Genomic DNA, 22,624 nt, shown 5'->3' on the forward strand with positions numbered 1-22,624 from the left:
TTTCCTTGCTACTACAAGCTGAAGAATTGGAGAATGAGAAGATACAATTAAATGAGAATAATTGTAAGCTTCATGTTGATGTATTGAATTTGAATATTCAAAATGAATCTTTGACTCAAGAAATGTCAACCCCGAGTCATCAAAAGAGCTCCATTGAAATTGAAAAAGAGAAGATCCTAGTCTTAAAAGAAAAAGAAGAAAAGTTTCTATTAGAAACAAAAAGACTAAAGGATGAAAATTTCAAGCTCGTATCTCAAGTCAAGGATCAAGAAAAATCTTTGAACGATAAGATTGATTCCTTGAATAAAGAAAAAGAAAATCTTGAGATAGTGGTTCAAAGATTCACACATGGCAATGAGATACTAAACAAGATGGTATACTCAAAGAAATCCTTTAACCGTGAAGGTTTGGGATACAATGCCAACACTCAAAATGAACGAGTGAAACCATGTGTGGAACCACCTAAAGTTGCTCCCATTCCACCTACTCTAAAGTGCTCTTTTTGCAACAAAGTTGGACATACTGTCTCCTTTTGCAAGTATAAGAGTGGTGAGATTAAGGGGAAGCATGTATGGATTCCAAAGGAATCAAAATCATACACTCGGATTGACAAAGCTATACCAAAGAAAAGTGGTGCCTATAAAGATAAAAGGCAGCCAAGGTTTAGCTATCATCAACAACCAATTGTGTTTCAAAAAGGAAACGAAAAGAAGAGTACATATTCTAGAGGCAATATTTCTAGAAGTTATAATGTTCCTAAGCCGAGCTTCTATCATCATCCAACTCCTTATTACAGTTATGATAGAAACTATGTGCTTCCTAGAAATGATTTAAGGCAACATGTCTATAATACTAGGAATCATGCATCTAGATATTTGTATGTGCCTCAAAATGATTATCCTATGCCTAAGTTCTATCATGCAAATACTAGAAATGCTTATGTTGGACTAACCCCTGAACCCTCAAAACAAAAGGGTACCAACAAGTTTTATTAATTGTATTTGTAGGTGTGCCTTGCTGCTAAATCAGACATGTGGTACCTTGATAGTGGTTGTTCAAGGCATATGACTGGAAACAAGTCACTCTTGAACAATATTAAAAAGGTTGCTGCTGGAGATGTCACTTTTGGAGATAGTAGCAAAGGACGCATCATTGGAATTGGAGACATTGGAAATGAACGTGTAAAAATCTCAAATGTTCAACAAGTCACCGGATTGAAATACAATCTTCTTTCAATCAGTCAACTGTGTGATAATGGCTACAAAGTGATCTTTTATCCTACTCACTGTTCGATCTTGAACAAGGATGGAAAGTTAGTTCTTACATGTCCTCGCAACAAAAATGTCTACACTTGTGACATGGGTAAAGTGAAGAACGTGTGCCTAATCACTACTAATGATGATCCATGGCTATGGCATCGAAGATTAGGACACGCAAACATGAAGCTGATAAAGAATCTTTCATCAAAAGATCATGTACGAGGGATACCAAAGTTAAACTATCAAAAAGATCACATTTGTGATGCTTGTGAGATTGGGAAGCAAATTTGAGCCACTCACAAAGCAAAGTCTATGATATCTACATCAAGACCTCTCGAGCTTCTACACATGGATCTAGTTGGCCATGTTCCTGTTCAAAGTCTCGAAGGAAATTCTTATACATTGGTGATAGTTGATGATTTCTCAAGATATACGTGGACGGAATTTCTCAAAGCCAAAAGTGATGCTTTTGAATCCTTTTCTGCTTTATGCAAAAAGATTCAAAATCAACAGAACAATACCATTGTCTACATAAGGACAGACCATGGTAAAGAATTTGAGAATTCTAGTTTCACAAGTTTCTGTGATGAACATGGAATCACACACAACTTTTCGGCTCCCTACACTCCTCAATCAAATGGAGTCGTCGAAAGAAAGAATCGAACAATGCAAGAAATGGCGAATACGATGCTAAATGAATATCTTCGGCCTAAGTACTTTTGGGCCGAAGCAATGTCAACTGCTTGCCATATTCTAAATCGAGTATTGCTCCGACCAATAAAGCTGCAAACTCCTCACGAGCTTTACTTTGGGAAAACTCCAAAGCTAAGCTACTTCAGAGTATTTGGAAGCAAATGCTACATTCTAAATACCAAAGACTATCTCACAAAGTTCGATCCAAAGTCAAGTGAAGGTATTTTTCTTGGATACTCAAAGAATAGTAAATCTTATCGAGTATTCAATCTCAAGACTCTTGTGGTGGAAGAGTCAATGAATGTCGCCTTTGACGAGTCAAAGCCATCGTCCAAATACATTGATCTTGTTGATAAAGATGATGTTGGACAAGATAATGTGGAAGATGTCATTCGTCAATTTGAGAATATGGATTTTGGTACATCTACACCAAACAATCCGCTGGAACTAGCTAATGTTGAAGATGATCTACCAAAAGAAATTCCTCTTGTTCGAAGTCATCCCTTGGATAATGTGTTGGGTGATTTAAGCAAAGGAGTGCAAACGCGTTCACAAGTTCAAAACGTGGTTAATCATCTCAGCTTTCTATCTCAAATTGAGCCCAAAACTGCTAAAGATGCTTTACTAGACGAGGATTGGATTTCTGCTATGCAAGATGAGCTACTCCAATTCACTCGTAGCAAAGTTTGGGAACTCGTTCCAATGCCAGAAAATACTTCCATTATTGGAACAAAATGGGTATTTCGCAACAAACTTGATGAAAATGGAACGGTTGTTCGAAACAAAGCAAGGTTAGTTGCTCAAGGATATACTCAAATGGAAGGTATTGACTTTGATGAAACTTATGCACCCGTAGCTCGAATTGAATCTATTCGAATGCTACTAGCTTTCGCGTGTCATAAAAATTTCAAAGTATTTCAAATGGATGTGAAATCTGCATTCTTGAACGGGATACTTGAAGAAGAAGTATATGTGAAACAACCTCCCGGCTTCGAAGATGCAACACATCCTGAGTATGTGTACAAGCTACACAAAGCTCTATACGGATTGAAACAAGCTCCAAGAGCTTGGTATGAAAGGTTAAGCAAGTTCCCGTTGGATAACAACTTCAAAATGGGAACTGCTGATAAAACCTTATTCACAAGACAAGAGAAAGATGATATTCTGCTCGTCCAGATATACGTAGATGATATCATCTTTGGCTCTACAAATGATGCTATGTGCAAACAATTCTCAGATAGCATGAGCAAAGAATTTGAAATGAGTATGATGGGAGAATTAAACTTCTACTTGGGATTGCAAATCATGCAATCTGACGAAGGCATTCACATCTCACAATCCAAGTATTGTAAAGAGATGCTGAAGAAATTTGAAATGGATGATGCAAGACCCATCTCTACTCCTATGTCTACTTCTGACAAATTGACAGAGGATCCAAAAGGGATTCCTGTGGACACAAAGAAGTATCGAGGAATGATTGGAAGCTTGCTATACATCACTGCAAGTAGACCCGACATTCAATACAGTGTTTGTAAGTGCGCACGATTTCAGGTGGCACCAAAGGAATCTCACTTATCCGCTGTTAAAAGGATACTGAGATATTTAAAAGGTACCACTGATCTTGGTCTATGGTATCCAAAAGGGCTATCATTTGACCTAGTGTGTTTTTCTGATTCTGACTATGCTGGGCATCTAGTCGACAGAATAAGCACTAGTGGTATGTGTCAGTTTCTTGGTGGATGTCTTGTTTCGTGGTTCTCGAAGAAACAAAACTCAGTCTCAATATCCACCACAGAAGCTGAATATATAGCAGCTGCAAAGTGTTGTGCTCAGATCCTGTGGATGAAGCAAACTTTGGCTGACTATAATAAAAAGTTCGATGTTGTCTCGATTCTATGTGACAATACAAGTGCAATTGACCTAAGCAAGAATCCAGTGCTACATTCAAGATCAAAACATATTGATGTGAGACATCATTTTCTGCGAGATCATGTCAACAAAGGAGATATAAACATGACTCGCATTGATACGGAAAATAATGTCGCGGATATCTTCACGAAGCCATTACATTCTGAAAGATATGCTAAGCTTCGTCTGGATTTGGGAATGCTGGAATACACTAAGTGAATTAGTGCGGAGGTCACAATATATTTATATATATATAAATATATTTACTTTTATTTATATTTATATTTATATTTATTTTATTTTTGGTAAATTAATTTACATGTTTTATAGTCATCTTACGAATAAATAAAATTATCGATCAGATATCTGAGTAGACTCTAAAATTCAGATTCATTGATAAAGAAATTTGTGAATCGGATTTTATGAGACTACTTGGAATATTCGAATTAATCGATAAGATTATTTAGTCGAGCGAATATTTTATATTCTTAAGATACTTAAAGTATGCATATTAATTTGCCTAAATTAAAATTTATACTATTTAAAATTATCTAATAATTCTTTCGAATATATTTTTTAAATGTTATGTTCCTAAGTTACTATGATTATTTATGAGAGTTTTAAAATATTTTCGTAAATTTATTTTGGGTAACTTAAATTATTTCAAATATATTATTAAATGTCTTATTTGTATCAATACATATATGTGTGGTTTATACTTGACTAGCCCAACCCAGCTAAATTTTGAACCGGTCCAATACTTTAACTTTAATCACGGCCGTTCAATCCATTCAAGCTTTAATCTACACCGTTTATTTGCGAAAATACATATACACTCTATATTTTTACTGTATCGCCGCATTTGTGCTATTCTCTCGTCTCTCTTCTCTCAGTTGCTCTCTCTCTCTCTCTCTCTCTCTCTCTCTCGAACTCTCCATGGTCGTCACCGACTGTAACCTAATTTCGCTGGGTAGCTTGAGATTCGAGCGATGATTTCTTGTCACACATTCGTTTCTTATTTGAGGAATTTGAAAATCGAAGGCTGGATTGGTTATATTCAAAGGGTTTTGAATCGATGAAACCCTAATCTTTCTATAGATCCTGGGTTTAGATTCAGAACCAATATCATTTTTATGAACTTTATCATAATCTCTATTGATTTTTTTCTTGATTGTTGATTAAACTCAAAAACCCTAACCTCTCTCTCCAAGAAATTTGCAGGTTCGAGACTAAATGAGATGGATTGGAGCTCACAAAGGTGATTCGTAAGGAGAAAGCGGTGAAGCTCGGTGGTGCTCGACAGTGCTCTGCGATGGGGTGGCTACATTCAAACTGGCTTGCTCAAAATTAAGTCCAGACTTGATTTAAGCTCTATATTTTGATTAGTTAAAGAGCTTGTGTGTATAGACTCCACAAGCCGAGGTAAGAAATTGAAAACCCTAGCTGATTTAATTGTGCTCTGTTTCGAATGAGTTGAGACTTTGGGTAATTTGATGTGTTGGCTGATATTTCTAGTGATTATTTGGTTTGTTTGTGATGATATGATCATTAGTCTTTAAATGATACTCTTGTTCTTAATCTAAGATAATCTTCTGGATTGACTGCTTAAATGGTTACATATCTTCGACTTGTTGCCTATTAGAAGTGTGAATTTTACTTAGTCTAATTCCCTATATATGTTGTGAGTAGTGATTTAATTTACAGGATATTGACTTGAGCTGGTTGATATAGTTGAATGGCTGTTATTGATAGTTCTGTCTTGTCTTTGGCCTGACTTCTAGTGAGGATAGCTAAACTATGCTTCTTGGATATGTGAACCTGCAATGTGGATTATATTATGTGCTAATTGACATAAGTAATGTGAACTTGCATTGAGTGATATGTCCATAGATAAGTGATTAAAAGTCTATAAAATGTGGTTTTCTTTCTCTGTTATGATGGACTGTTTGCCCTGAATGTTAGTATATCACAATGGTCAGAATTGTATAAAAGTTCTTGATAAGTACTTTCTGTCCAACTATTTGCTTAAATTTTCATAATCCATAAAAATAATTTACATACTTGTGGAAATATCAAAACCAGAAGAACCAATATGTTTTTAAAGAGGTACTTAGGTGAGTTTGTCTTTGCAGTTGTGTCTTCATTTGTCATATTAAATTGAAATGTTTTTCACTAGATTCTAATGAGCATATTAACATGGTCTCAACTGTAATGACAATTTCTTTGTGCAAACCTGATTGACCCTTCCTCACAAGATATCTCTAAGCTATGTGTTTTGTATGACTCATATTCTCTTATTATATGTTGAGAACATAACTGAATTATGTGTTGTCAACATATCTACATAATTATTTACAATGCATTGTTGAGTACTCTAAGCCGTCATGACCTCATATAATGTGTTGAATTTGAAAGACTTGTGTATGTGGTATAAAAATACTCATGTACTGGTTATATTAATCCTGTGTGGAAGATTGTTTGCATGGTATGTACTTCTCCTGTCTGAATCTCTTGACTATGTGCTTAAATCTATTGTGTGCTCTGTGACTTCATGTATTACAGCTGGATACTATGATATACTAGACCTAATCCTATCTAATACTTAAGATAGATTATATCATGAGCGGACTTAATCTTTTAACAGAACAAGTTCTAAAATCACTTGCACACACAATGCCCTCTTGGAAAGACCTGGCTGGAGTGCCTTGAGCAATCCAGTATCTGGATCACTGCCAAGATCAACGGCCACAAAAATGTTTTTCACTCTAAATTATCAATTAAATTAGAATAAACTGCTGATTAATTATGTATGACTAATTAATTTCAAAATATAGCGTGGATTGCTGAATTTGCTTGTGTGATCTGTTGAGTGTGATATGTTTGCACATGACTGTATAATATATGTTTGCATGCTTGTACTGTTTAATGCTGCATTCTTGTGTTGATGTACTGTTTCATTTCTTGAGCCTTTAAACTCTGAGAATGTGCATATAAAACCTAGAGTAGTGAAGTGTTTGTACCTTCTGACACTATCAAATCAACCTTTTTGAGCAAAAATTTGAATAAATGTATGCTGCACATTCTTTTATGCTCTGCCAACACTGAAATTCTTAAATGCATGTGTACTTGATAGAGCTTCTTTTTGTCACTACTCTGGTTACTTGAAAAATACATGTCACCTATTCTTACACACCTAGCATACAATTTTGGCATGTGCAGTCCTTTGTAACTGTTCAAGTACTGTGTTACACTATTCATCTGTGGACTTTTGTGTCATAATTTGCATAATTCTGTGGCTGAGATAGTTAACTGACTTGAAATCCATGCTTGCATGAAAATATGTGACTTGCATGCTAATATTTTAATATATATACATAACATGACTGATTTGCAAAATATATATGTATATGTAGCTGTACTGCATGAATATATGTGTATATGTATATGTGTTGCATGACTGACTATATATACACACATTCATATCTTCTTCTACTTCACAGCAAGCATAAGAAACTTAATTTATCTCCCATGGATTTCACTCCCCACCCTGCCAACTACCAAAGAAACCCCTCAGACCAACCTTACCTTCTTGAAGCCATGGAATCCACCCAGTTTAAACAATCCACTACTTCAAAACTCCATCAATACACCAAACCTAAACCAATAAGAACCTACCACAGAAGGCCTAAATACACTGCCTCCACTAATGCCATCCCTTTCTACCAAAGCCCCATCTTCAAAAAGCCTATCAGACCCCTCAAAAGAGCCTCAAACTATCAAAACTACCCTGACCTTATCAAAATCAGACCCCCTCCACCAAGACTAGCCAATCTGTCACACTCCAAAAATCTTCTCCTTATGAACCAAAATGTTCAACCTGGAACCATTGTGGAAACCAAGGGAGAGATTGAGAAACTAGTGCTTGCTGCTGAGTGGAAAAGCTTGATTTATGACCTAGATCATAGGTATTTCTTGCACTTAATTGGTGAGTTTTACTGTAACATGAAGCCTATAAGGGGATTAGATGGGATAATGCATTTGACTACCATTGTGGGAGGGAAACCTGTAACATCCCAGATTTTTGGAAATTGTTTATTTATATAGAAATAAGTTTTTGAATATTATTATTGGCTTTAATTGATTTCTTTCTGATAAGATGAACGGTCTGTGTAATATGAGTATAATTGTGGTGTGAATTGATTTTCTGTAATTGTTATTTATACGTGCCAGAACTGTGAGTTTAATTATTGATATTATCAGAATGAGTCATATTTAATTTAGATATTTTCAAATGATTTATATATGGATATATGAATATCCTTTCAAAACTTATTTCAAATATTATTTCTGAAAATACAGAGATGGGTTATGCAAAAGTTAGATGGTTGATATGTGAATATATGTATTACATGATTAAGTGTTACGTGTGTAATGGTCGTGTAACCAGTTATGGTTATTTACGAATATTATTTGAATATTTGGTAAATTATTTGATAACTAGTTTTCTATTTTGATTGCTTATATATGTTGCAATCACGAGTTTTCAATTTTCATATTCTCAGAATAAAATATGGAACATTTGGGTATTTTCCTGATAATTTATGAATAGTATGTGATATTTATATGAATATTTGTGAGGTTTGTGTTATCGGATTTATTAAATTGACTGCTCATATGTGTTCGGATTTGAGATATTTCAATTTTGATATGATCAGGATAAAATATAGTTTATTTAGATATGTTTATATCGATTTGTGGATTGTTATGTGATTTTATAATCGATTTATGGATTTAATTTCGTTTAATTATTAATGATATTAAAATAGTTATTTAACATTTTAAACCCCGTGGGCGTTCGGGAAAATTTCGCCATTAGGCTATGTGGGACATTCATATTCGTGTTTTAACTTTTTCAATCCGGAGTACGGTTTGCCCCGTAAATGATCCGGTACGGTTTTATTAATATTTTTAAAGTTAATAATTATCTGGTTGTCTCGTAATGCGTGAATCATATTCCAGGAATATTCCAAAGCATATTCAAGGAATATTCCAAAGCATATTCAAGGAATATTCTCTTATCTTCTTCTATAAATATCCTTTACCAGTTTATTTCGCACGTACAATCATTTCGTCAGTTTCTCTGCACGAATACCGAGAGAAGACGAACGGGTGTTCTTCGTGTTCTTCATATTCAAACGAGGATTTGAAGGCGTTATTGGAATCCGATGGAGGCATATAAATAGTCAAAACAAAGCTCTCGACGCGTAGAATCTAGATTAATCAACCGTAACACTGCAGATTTCACGGGTAAATTATTATTAATTTTCGAAAATTCGAATTATTTGGATTTTAAATATGAATTTTTGCAAACGTGATTGTTTGATTGATTTGATGATTCCATGTTGTAGAGCATCTCCTGCCATTCGTTTTCATATATTATATGTCGATTTTTGACTTCCGTAACATATAGAAATAAGGGTTTGATTCTTGACTTGTGTTCTTGAATGTTCTTGAGGTGTTCTTGAATATTTTCACCGGATTTTTGATTGGATGATTCTGGGTAGTTTTTGAGGTGATGAGTAGATAGATATTGCTGAGGGGAGCTTGTACGTGTGGTCAGATTCTGTGTGGGTGCTCGGAATCGAGCTCACCGAGCTGCAATGGCTTCGCCGGCGGCGAAGCTTTGCAAGGATTTTCCGGCCACTTCGTTGGTCCTTTCTTGAAACTAGAAGCATGGTTGAGCTCCTGAGGATGTGTAGCACTGATCTGGGCAGGCTGGGCGGAGAATGGAGGCCGGAATGGCCATCTCCGGCGAATCGGGGCGGTGGCGGCGGAAAATATCCGTTTGCACCCCCCAACTTTTGGAGATGGTGACTTTGAGTCACCCTGGTTTTCGTTCTTTCAAAACAAACCCTGGCAGTTTCAGTTTTTACAAAATAAACCCTGGACGAAAACTTTCAAAAGTTTACAAAATAAACCTTTTGATTTAATTTTCAAAAATTGTTTTATTTGATTATTTTAATTTTCTAAAATAGTTTTTAATTAATTCTTTATTCAAAAATAAATCTGAAATTAGTTTATTAATTAAATTTAATTAGTAATTAATTATTTTAATTGGTCAATTAATTTTAATATTAATTGATTAATTATTTTAATTAATTATTAATTGATTTTAATTCATTAATTAATTAGATTTAATTATTCCTTGTGATTTGAAAATTCCGAAAAATAGTTTCGAGCTTTGAATTATTTTTCTAAAATATGTTCGAGGCTCGTTAATTGATTTCGAATGATTTTGGGATCCGATCTTGAGCAATCGGACTTGATTATTTATTCAAAAATGGATTCTTTTACCTGTTTTAATTCTGAAAAATGTCTAGAAATTCCAGAAAATCTCCGAAAAATCATTTTAACCTGAGACTTGATTTGACATCAATTGGGGTGGGAAACCTTATGTGAAATATGTTGTCTGCTATTTGTTTGATATGTTATGTGTCGATAGGAGAGTTAGAAAACGGTTTTGATCATATCTTTTGATCCGTAATTCAGAATCAGGAAAGGGAGATGAAAGCTTATGGAGTCTATTTTAATATGGCAAGATAATATGATCGAGTCTAGAATGTGATTATATGTCATGTAATATGCAATATGTGTCAATATGTAACTTGTCTGCTATGAATTGATGATTACGTGATATACGTGGCTATTCCTAATATTATACATATATGATAAATGACTTATATGACATAGTGTCGTGAATTGATTAATATTGGATAAGAATATATAGATAGTGATTGAATTGTGTTGGTTGATGGTTGATTGAGATAGGATAACAGGTGGATAGTCTTATACATAGACGAGACGATGTCGGATTTTCGATAAGGATTTATATGATAGTTGATTGGTGATATGTTATGTGGAATATGATTGACTATATGTTAGAGTCAAAGCATGATTATGTGATAAGTGATATCTAATAGGTTTAAAGGGTTATATAAGTGGGTATCGATATACGTAATGTGTATGTACAATAGATTGTTTAGTGATTATAGTATTGTCTTATTCTCGTTAAGGATTTGGACGAGGTGTATACGATCGAAGACGTTCAGAAGGTCAAACGATGTTACAAAGCGAATAAGGAACGAATCGAGTAAACGAAGCAGTGTGGCGAATAGAGTATAGCCAAAGATGGTCTAGAGACTATGATATGCATAGAGTGTGAAAGTGGAAAGATGAGATTGAGATATGAGACTGGAATCGGATTTAAGGCAAGTATTCCTAAATCCTTCCTCATATATATATTGCATGTTCTGATTATTCTGTCAAGATTATGATATTGTTTATGCTGAGACCCTTCTCAAACAAACTCTTACTTCTGAGAATGAATCCCATGATTGTTTTCTTCTTCCAAGTTTTGAAAAGCCAAACACCTGATTACTCTCAACTTTCTATTTTGATCCATTCTTTCCAATCCTCAAGATTTTAAAAATACCAGTTCTACAAATTAATTCGAAGTTCAGACCGTCATTGAAGCATGTGTTGCTCAGTGATAGTTAGAGCCTAGAATGAAATGGGATCTTCTTGATTATTCAACCCGCCATTGTCATGCTGGTTTAGCAGGCTAAATTCAGATGCTTAGCCGATAATGGAGGATACTGAATAGTTAGGAATTTCCTGAACTATGATTTATCAAAAGACACGCTGTGGTTTATGAAATGTTGATTCCCAAAAGTTGATTTGAAATATTTCTGTTGTTGATAATGATTATGATTTTGTTCTGCTGATTGAATTGTCTATTGATTTCAATTGTTAGAATTGGATTAGTTTTTATAAAATATGTGGACCAGATTCGTGGTCAGACCAGATTCGTGGTCAATTATAGGCCAATGTGTGCCTTGGATCCAGTATAGAGAACAGGGCTGTGTGCCATGTTCGGGGTTAGTGCGTGACTGATCAGCAGCCTAACCTTTGGGTTTTAAGTAAAAATGTGATGAATCCAATTCGACAATTCTTCTGTAAGTTTGAATTCTGATTTCAATTGCTGATAAGAATTTTGAAGTTTTCAATTACATATCCTGAACTTGTGAACCCTGATAAGATATTTCAGGACTATTGTTGCTTATATACACTTGCTGAGCATTGTTGCTCACCCTTGCTATTCCTTTTTAACCATTTCAGAAAAGCTTAGAGATGAATTGCTTGATTGAGGTTGCGAGTATGGCTAAGGCTAAGCGAGGAGTCAGAGTTATAGAATATCCAGAGGACAAGTGGAATGTCCATGGAGATTGTCAAGGTTGGTTCTAGATAGAATTGTATTGATGAGATTCAGTTGTAAGTCATAATTGAGGTAGACTGGCAGTGATTCTTCTTATCGAAGATGATCTGAGTTTGTAAGATAATGTTTATTAATAGTGGTTGATTCTAATTTCAATACTGTAACCTGGATGCGATCCTGTTTTTAGGGGGTTAAAGTGTTTTCTTTTAAATCTTTTACTAAAGTTTTCAGGTTTTAAATCCTTTGATTTTATTACCTTTTTCAAAAATACATGTTTTCAAAAGTGTTTTAGAATGATTTTGTGTGGTGACGTCAGAATACAGACCCCCGGATTCCCGGGCTGTCACAGTTGGTATCAGAGCAACAGGTTATAAGTTATTGAAATTAGAATATAGATTGTGGTTTTAAGTTTTATTGAGGAGAAGTGTTCAGTGACCTCATATAGAGGTATTGTGAGACTGTTTGGGGATAGTCTAGAGAGGTAATCGGAATAGAATCGAGATAGTTTATTAAGTTGAGGGTGGATGTTTAGACAGATTATGGTTCCTAAGTCTAGATACTTGGTTTCTAGTATGGGGACTGATTGAGATAGTGAATTGTGATAAGGGTCAGAGTCAGACCTAGTCAAAAGAGTATTAATAGTAAATGATTGAGTTAAGAATGATAAAGATGCATGGTTTGGAGTATTCTGACCATGTTACATATTTGAAAGTGGTTTATCGTTTGAATTGAGATGTAGAAGAATGGGTGTTGAATATGAGATATTGTGAATTAGAAAGAGAGTTTTGTAGATAGATGTGATATGAATGATAGAGAGTATGTGGAATTGAGTCTAGTTATCAGAAGTAATATTGTGAGTGAGATAGAACGTTAGTCTTAACGACGACGCTTCAAGCTAACCGGGATTTCTTCTGATATCAAGATGAGCCAACTTCATTGCGAACGATAATGTCTACAAGGAAATCTTACAAGGCTATCACGAGTTAATGATGATCGATTATCGAGAACGTCGAGAAGAAGACATACATTGAACAACGATTTATGGAAGCAGAGCAGGAATTTGAGAAGACCTTGGCAATATCTTTCTTCAAGAAAAGCTTATTTTAACTCTTTTCATCATCATTAAGTCCTTATTGGGATATCTTTTCTACAAAAGTTTTGACAAACGAGATTTCTTATTTCTTGAATGACGAGAAAACATTGGTATTGATTATTGATATTGGTATTGATTCTTGGTGTGTGATAAAGGTTATTGTGAGAAGACAATGATATTTCTTGATATTCCTTGATATTCTTTGATATATACCTTGATATCTCTTGATATTCTTTGGTATTCCTTGGTATTACTTCCATCTGATTGGGATGAACAACCCTATTTATAGGGGACACAAGGTATACCTGTCTGTGTGATAGGAGTTGGATGGGACGCCATCACTTGTGTGTGTTGTACTTACAAGAAGGTTAACAACCTTTAGTAGTGTCTAATATGGGCACACAACACTAAGTTCGTTTGATCATATTGATCTCTCAGTCACTCTCTTATTCAAACATGACTTATTTTGAAAACATTTTGTTCCATTTTAAGTTCTTAAAGATTGATCCTAAGAACTGAACTCTATAATTGTGAAAGTTTTGATACTCTTATTTTAAAGTCAAAGGTATGCCAAGGTCGAACGAAGCTGGAAGGATGATAGTACGAAGGATGTACATTTTCGTTCTCTTCGCGGATTCTGAGGACAGAATTCTTATAAGGAGGGTAGATTGTAACATCCCAGATTTTTGGAAATTGTTTATTTATATAGAAATAAGTTTTTGAATATTATTATTGGCTTTAATTGATTTCTTTCTGATAAGATGAACGGTCTGTGTAATATGAGTATAATTGTGGTGTGAATTGATTTTCTGTAATTGTTATTTATACGTGCCAGAACTGTGAGTTTAATTATTGATATTATCAGAATGAGTCATATTTAATTTAGATATTTTCAAATGATTTATATATGGATATATGAATATCCTTTCAAAACTTATTTCAAATATTATTTCTGAAAATACAGAGATGGGTTATGCAAAAGTTAGATGGTTGATATGTGAATATATGTATTACATGATTAAGTGTTACGTGTGTAATGGTCGTGTAACCAGTTATGGTTATTTACGAATATTATTTGAATATTTGGTAAATTATTTGATAACTAGTTTTCTATTTTGATTGCTTATATATGTTGCAATCACGAGTTTTCAATTTTCATATTCTCAGAATAAAATATGGAACATTTGGGTATTTTCCTGATAATTTATGAATAGTATGTGATATTTATATGAATATTTGTGAGGTTTGTGTTATCGGATTTATTAAATTGACTGCTCATATGTGTTCGGATTTGAGATATTTCAATTTTGATATGATCAGGATAAAATATAGTTTATTTAGATATGTTTATATCGATTTGTGGATTGTTATGTGATTTTATAATCGATTTATGGATTTAATTTCGTTTAATTATTAATGATATTAAAATAGTTATTTAACATTTTAAACCCCGTGGGCGTTCGGGAAAATTTCGCCATTAGGCTATGTGGGACATTCATATTCGTGTTTTAACTTTTTCAATCCGGAGTACGGTTTGCCCCGTAAATGATCCGGTACGGTTTTATTAATATTTTTAAAGTTAATAATTATCTGGTTGTCTCGTAATGCGTGAAGCATATTCCAGGAATATTCCAAAGCATATTCAAGGAATATTCCAAAGCATATTCAAGGAATATTCTCTTATCTTCTTCTATAAATATCCTTTACCAGTTTATTTCGCACGTACAATCATTTCGTCAGTTTCTCTGCACGAATACCGAGAGAAGACGAACGGGTGTTCTTCGTGTTCTTTATATTCAAACGAGGATTTGAAGGCGTTATTGGAATCCGATGGAGGCATATAAATAGTCAAAACAAAGCTCTCGACGCGTAGAATCTAGATTAATCAACCGTAACACTGCAGATTTCACGGGTAAATTATTATTAATTTTCAAAAATTCGAATTATTTGGATTTTAAATATGAATTTTTGCAAACGTGATTGTTTGATTGATTTGATGATTCCATGTTGTAGAGCATCTCCTGCCATTCGTTTTCATATATTATATGTCGATTTTTGACTTCCGTAACATATAGAAATAAGGGTTTGATTCTTGACTTGTGTTCTTGAATGTTCTTGAGGTGTTCTTGAATATTTTCACCGGATTTTTGATTGGATGATTCTGGGTAGTTTTTGAGGTGATGAGTAGATAGATATTGCTGAGGGGAGCTTGTACGTGTGGTCAGATTCTGTGTGGGTGCTCGGAATCGAGCTCACCGGGCTGCAATGGCTTCGCCGGCGGCGAAGCTTTGCAAGGATTTTCCGGCCACTTCGTTGGTCCTTTCTTGAAACTAGAAGCATGGTTGAGCTCCTGAGGATGTGTAGCACTGATCTGGGCAGGCTGGGCGGAGAATGGAGGCCGGAATGGCCATCTCCGGCGAATCGGGGCGGTGGCGGCGGAAAATATCCGTTTGCACCCCCCAACTTTTGGAGATGGTGACTTTGAGTCACCCTGGTTTTCGTTCTTTCAAAACAAACCCTGGCAGTTTCAGTTTTTACAAAATAAACCCTGGACGAAAACTTTCAAAAGTTTACAAAATAAACCTTTTGATTTAATTTTCAAAAATTGTTTTATTTGATTATTTTAATTTTCTAAAATAGTTTTTAATTAATTCTTTATTCAAAAATAAATCTGAAATTAGTTTATTAATTAAATTTAATTAGTAATTAATTATTTTAATTGGTCAATTAATTTTAATATTAATTGATTAATTATTTTAATTAATTATTAATTGATTTTAATTGATTAATTAATTAGATTTAATTATTCCTTGTGATTTGAAAATTCCGAAAAATAGTTTCGAGCTTTGAATTATTTTTCTAAAATATGTTCGAGGCTTGTTAATTGATTTCGAATGATTTTGGGATCCGATCTTGAGCAATCGGACTTGATTATTTATTCAAAAATGGATTCTTTTACCTGTTTTAATTCTGAAAAATGTCTAGAAATTCCAGAAAATCTCCGAAAAATCATTTTAACCTGAGACTTGATTTGACATCAATTGGGGTGGGAAACCTTATGTGAAATATGTTGTCTGCTATTTGTTTGATATGTTATGTGTCGATAGGAGAGTTAGAAAACGGTTTTGATCATATCTTTTGATCCGTAATTCAGAATCAGGTGAAACGAAAGGGAGATGAAAGCTTATGGAGTCTATTTTAATATGGCAAGATAATATGATCGAGTCTAGAATGTGATTATATGTCATGTAATATGCAATATGTGTCAATATGTAACTTGTCTGCTATGAATTGATGATTACGTGATATACGTGGCTATTCCTAATATTATACATACTAGCTTATAGCCCGTGCAAGGCACGGGAGCTTTTTAATTATTTATAAACCTTTTAAATATATTTTAAATGGTGTGGAAACATTTAATTTATAAATAATAAATTAAAATTTTCAATAAAATAAAATTCGAAATTATGATTTGTTTGTAAGTTAGAACTTTGGTAAATACATCATCACAGGCATTAATGGTTTCAAATAAATTATTTTAATCAAGCAATTCCTTTTCTCGTATGTATCATGCCAAAGTATTAAATTCTATCTATCAAATTTTAATATATTTTGAGTGGAATACATTATGCCAACTTCTATTAGATTATATTAATAAATGTATTTTATATTAAAATTATTATAATGTGATTTAAATATTTTTCAAAAAATTTATATGGTTCTAAATTAAAATTGATAAACATAATTTGTTTTGAATTAAGAAAAGGAATCATAAATATGCAATAAGAAGGTAGTATCTATTTTGGATTAAGAAAAAGTTTTTGTATTTGTTCATCACATAAATCCGGCTTATTAATTTTAAAATATATTATAAAAAAATTGTGACGGTGAGATTTATATGATTCTACGAATAAAACTGGTAGGAAATATTTATTTAGGATTAAAAAAAATCATATACATGTGAAAGACATAATTTGTTTTGGATTCAGAAAAGGAATTATAAACATGCAAGTAGATATCAGTTGCCTTCTAGAACAGAATTTAATTTTGTTCCAATCTAACGGTGCTTATTTGTTCAATATAAGATCCAACGGATGATAAGCTTTTGGACCAGAGGACCATGCGACCAAATTATCTCCCTTACGCTTATTATATATAAGTATATAATATGATAAATGACTTATATGACATAGTGTCGTGAATTGATTAATATTGGATAAGAATATATAGATAGTGATTGAATTGTGTTGGTTGATGGTTGATTGAGATAGGATAACAGGTGGATAGTCTTATACATAGACGAGACGATGTCGGATTTTCGATAAGGATTTATATGATAGTTGATTGGTGATATGTTATGTGGAATATGATTGACTATATGTTAGAGTCAAAGCATGATTATGTGATAAGTGATATCTAATAGGTTTAAAGGGTTATATAAGTGGGTATCGATATACGTAATGTGTATGTACAATAGATTGTTTAGTGATTATAGTATTGTCTTATTCTCGTTAAGGATTTGGACGAGGTGTATACGATCGAAGACGTTCAGAAGGTCAAACGATGTTACAAAGCGAATAAGGAACGAATCGAGTAAACGAAGCAGTGTGGCGAATAGAGTATAGCCAAAGATGGTCTAGAGACTATGATATGCATAGAGTGTGAAAGTGGAAAGATGAGATTGAGATATGAGACTGGAATCGGATTTAAGGCAAGTATTCCTAAATCCTTCCTCATATATATATTGCATGTTCTGATTATTCTGTCAAGATTATGATATTGTTTATGCTGAGACCCTTCTCAAACAAACTCTTACTTCTGATAATGAATCCCATGATTGTTTTCTTCTTCCAAGTTTTGAAAAGCCAAACACCTGATTACTCTCAACTTTCTATTTTGATCCATTCTTTCCAATCCTCAAGATTTTAAAAATACCAGTTCTACAAATTAATTCGAAGTTCAGACCGTCATTGAAGCATGTGTTGCTCAGTGATAGTTAGAGCCTAGAATGAAATGGGATCTTCTTGATTATTCAACCCGCCATTGTCATGCTGGTTTAGCAGGCTAAATTCAGATGCTTAGCCGATAATGGAGGATACTGAATAGTTAGGAATTTCCTGAACTATGATTTATCAAAAGACAGGCTGTGGTTTATGAAATGTTGATTCCCAAAAGTTGATTTGAAATATTTCTGTTGTTGATAATGATTATGATTTTGTTCTGCTGATTGAATTGTCTATTGATTTCAATTGTTAGAATTGGATTAGTTTTTATAAAATATGTGGACCAGATTCGTGGTCAGACCAGATTCGTGGTCAATTATAGGCCAATGTGTGCCTTGGATCCAGTATAGAGAACAGGGCTGTGTGCCATGTTCGGGGTTAGTGCGTGACTGATCAGCAGCCTAACCTTTGGGTTTTAAGTAAAAATGTGATGAATCCAATTCGACAATTCTTCTGTAAGTTTGAATTCTGATTTCAATTGCTGATAAGAATTTTGAAGTTTTCAATTACATATCCTGAACTTGTGAACCCTGATAAGATATTTCAGGACTATTGTTGCTTATATACACTTGCTGAGCATTGTTGCTCACCCTTGCTATTCCTTTTTAACCATTTCAGAAAAGCTTAGAGATGAATTGCTTGATTGAGGTTGCGAGTATGGCTAAGGCTAAGCGAGGAGTCAGAGTTATAGAATATCCAGAGGACAAGTGGAATGTCCATGGAGATTGTCAAGGTTGGTTCTAGATAGAATTGTATTGATGAGATTCAGTTGTAAGTCATAATTGAGGTAGACTGGCAGTGATTCTTCTTATCGAAGATGATCTGAGTTTGTAAGATAATGTTTATTAATAGTGGTTGATTCTAATTTCAATACTGTAACCTGGATGCGATCCTGTTTTTAGGGGGTTAAAGTGTTTTCTTTTAAATCTTTTACTAAAGTTTTCAGGTTTTAAATCCTTTGATTTTATTACCTTTTTCAAAAATACAGGTTTTCAAAAGTGTTTTAGAATGATTTTGTGTGGTGACGTCAGAATCCAGACCCCCGGATTCCCGGGCTGTCACAAAACCTATACTAGTTGACCAGAAAATTTTAAACAAGGCTTTAAAATTACCCCAAAGATTATCTGGAATGCCATGCTTTGACATTTACTCTCACTTTGTGTTCTGTCAAGAAGAGTTTCAACTTTATGTGGGGTTCTTCACTGATTCTGATGTGCCATTTGGTCTGTGTGATTCTAACTGTGGTATACACTATAAGCACTTTACTCCTGTGTATCAGTTGGTTGCTTTGATTATAAGGTCCAATGTGCTCCCTAAGTCTAACCAAGATAAACACTTTGATTTCTATGATATGAAGCTGATGTTCCTGTTTGTTACTAATAGGATAGAGTTTAGCATATCTTATGTTATTATCTTGAACATGATCAATGCTCATTTGACTGATTACATGCCTTATGCTCATGTCTTGACTACTGTGTTTAGTCTGTTTCACATTCCCTTGCCTACTGCATTAGAGACTAAGACCACTGCTTACATTGATGTCACTCATGTTAGAGCTCAAGTTGCCTTAGATAAATGTGAACCTGAGAAATCTGTTGCTTTTAATATGCCATCCTACTTAGATGAGGAAGATGTTTTTATAGCTGATAAGAACTCTGTGCTTAAGGTGATAGAGGAACAGAAAATTGAGATGAAAAGACTTAAGGAAGTAAATGTGGATATCATAAATACGATATCCTATTTAGAGGGTATAGCTGCTGCTTCTTTAAATGGAAATAGGCAAATGGATATAGATATTGGTAATCTGTATCAAGTTCAAATGAGTGGTGATATGATTAGGGATGTGGATATGTTTCATGCTATTGAACCTGTTGGTGTTGGTATTGGGGGTCAAGGACCTGATGACTTTGTGGATTTAAGCTTTGAAACTGTTGGTTTTGTTGCTGCAATGGAGGAATCCATCAAGTGATTCCTGTTGGTATGTTGCTGGTTTGTTGCTGTCTGCTTTTGGTTCTTGAATTTTAATTCAAGAATTGTAATTTGCTTTGAATTTGCTGGATTACTGTAATATCTAACTTTGAATATTCTGTACTTGAAGCTACAAGACTTGGTTATGTACTTAAACAGGGATGGATGCTAGTTTCATCTAATCAGTGAACCACACTGATTGGTAGAAACTGATTTTCAAGTTGTAATATATCTAATTCATTCCTGTTAATCTTCTGTCTTGCAGCTAATTCTTATAACTTTTTAGATTCTATGTAGCTTGTGTACAGGTTAAGTCATGAAACTCAAACAAGAAATTTTGGTGATCAAATTTCAAGGATGAGTTTTATGCATCATTATATGTGAAGTCAAATGCTAAGGTGAGCAAAAACTGTCACTTAATTTCTTTTAAATATACATAGTTGTGCAAAGCCAATCCAGCAAGCAAATAGTTTTCATATATTATCTGCATATTTCGAAGAATATATGCTATATTAATGTTTGCAGGCTTGTTAAATTCCATTATTGTTTAAAGAAGTTGCTGATTTAGATATATGTAGAAATTTAGAATGTACTAGTTTAGACTTTGTATTTGAATTCAAGTTCGTAAGTTTGAGTATTATAGACACTGTTAGATTGTATTAGCTCAGTTTATGTATCAGTAACTAGGTCATAATCTGCATTAGATTAGCCTCTGTAAATTTTTTTTTGGGACGAATGCTTGGTTTCCAAGAATTGCATAAAAATCTGTCAAATGTATCTAGTATAGACCATGTAAAACTCTTGTGTAAAGCCACACCCTTCGAAAGGTTAATTTGTCTTCACTGTATTAAAAAAAATAAACTTATATCTGATTACATGCTTATAAGTAAAACATTGAAAAATTGAGTTAATCTGCATGCCTCATTCTGCTGGAACCTCAGTTGATGTATCTATATGCATTAAAACAGGTAAAATGATTTCAGCATATGAATAATAAAGGCCCTGTTCGTTTTTTTTTTGTTAAAAAAAAGGGGAGACTGGTATACTCAGTTTTAACTTGCATGAATTTTTTTCATACTCGAACCAATATTAACAGTTTTTTTTCGAGTTTAAAAATTCACTTCCATGCCTAGCAGTTTTTCAAAAACTCGTGCTTTCAAAATCATTTGTCAAGTAATGCTTTTTGGTCTTATACCAAACAAAAGGGGAAGAAGAAAATTGACTCAATTTTAAAATTTTAAACTCTTACAGTCTAATTAAACATTTTTTTGAGCACATACTGACTACTAAATTATTTTTGCAGGAAGCAATTATTAGAGGATTTATATGACTAACCCTTATTACTATGTGAAAAATTTAAATTGTTTAAATCATGCATACACATAGGGGAAGCACACACTTAGGATTATTTAAATTTTATGTTTGTTTGGCAAATACCAAAAAGGGGAAGATTGAAAGGACTTCTTCGATAAATGATTATTTTGGTATTTGTATAACTCACATAAAATTTAAATACACTTAGAATCCTCTCCATTAAGACATATTATTTAAATGATTTTATCAAAAGTCAAATGGTCAACTCTAGCTCAAAAAGGATTTCCAAAATATATTTATAAATATAAGTGATACTCCATGTTTACAAAAACATTTTCAATATTTATCTAGGGAGTATTCAAAGGTTTTAAATCGCAATTTATCGGACGAGAAATATCTAGTAATGATATTTTCTTGTTTTACAATTGCAAAAACAAAATGCAAAAAAAATTTGAACAAGGAATATACATCCATTATATTCTTTAGAACACTCTTTTGACATTTATTTAAAGAGACAAGAATATTTTATCCAAGTCTCAGTTTTTAAAGATTTATTCCCCATTTATACAATGTATTATTCTATGAAATAAATTCTTTTAACATCATAAAAATATTTCCTTCAAAACTCAAATATCCTATCTTCAAGGAAATATATTTTAAAATGCTTTACTCAAGTCAAAATATTAGCCAAAGTTCTGTTCAAACTAGAAAAAGGCTAATCGTATTTTATTCAAAACCGGAGACTGGTTTTATCGTTTTAAATCCAAATAAAATACTTCTACTTGCTAGAATGACTTGAAACTTGAGATATATCATTTGAATAATGTTTTTGGTGCATAGTAAAGTTTTCATAATTTTCTGAGAAGTTTGGTCCGGACGCTATTTTTAAGGGGTGACTGGGATCTTTGACTGGACGTTTGACCAAGTCAACTTTGATCAAAATTGACCAAAATTTCCAGACCACCATTTTCCAATATTCTATAATTTATCATATTTTTGGTGTAATTTATTGGAGGTTTTGAAAAATCATCGCATTTAATAACGATACAAAGTTACGTTATTAATCAAATTCTTGGGAAGCGTGCTTGTCTTCTAGTGACACCAATCA

The 22,624-nt window shown here is 33.4% G+C and overlaps 2 long non-coding RNA genes across 2 annotated transcripts; both read left to right on the forward strand.

Annotated features, from left to right (window-relative positions):
- The first annotated feature begins 10,421 nt into the window (after window positions 1-10,421).
- On the forward strand, window positions 10,422-12,374 carry LOC135152002 (uncharacterized). Its single transcript, XR_010291057.1, has 2 exons — window positions 10,422-11,128; window positions 12,039-12,374. It is a non-coding gene; the product is annotated as an uncharacterized LOC135152002 (long non-coding RNA).
- A 5,032-nt stretch (window positions 12,375-17,406) lies between these two features.
- On the forward strand, window positions 17,407-19,188 carry LOC135152017 (uncharacterized). Its single transcript, XR_010291085.1, has 2 exons — window positions 17,407-17,942; window positions 18,853-19,188. It is a non-coding gene; the product is annotated as an uncharacterized LOC135152017 (long non-coding RNA).
- The last annotated feature ends 3,436 nt before the right edge of the window (window positions 19,189-22,624 follow it).

The sequence above is a fragment of the Daucus carota genome, chromosome 4 (genome assembly GCF_001625215.2).
Source record: "Daucus carota subsp. sativus chromosome 4, DH1 v3.0, whole genome shotgun sequence".
In the NCBI taxonomy this organism is placed as follows: domain Eukaryota; kingdom Viridiplantae; phylum Streptophyta; class Magnoliopsida; order Apiales; family Apiaceae; genus Daucus; species Daucus carota.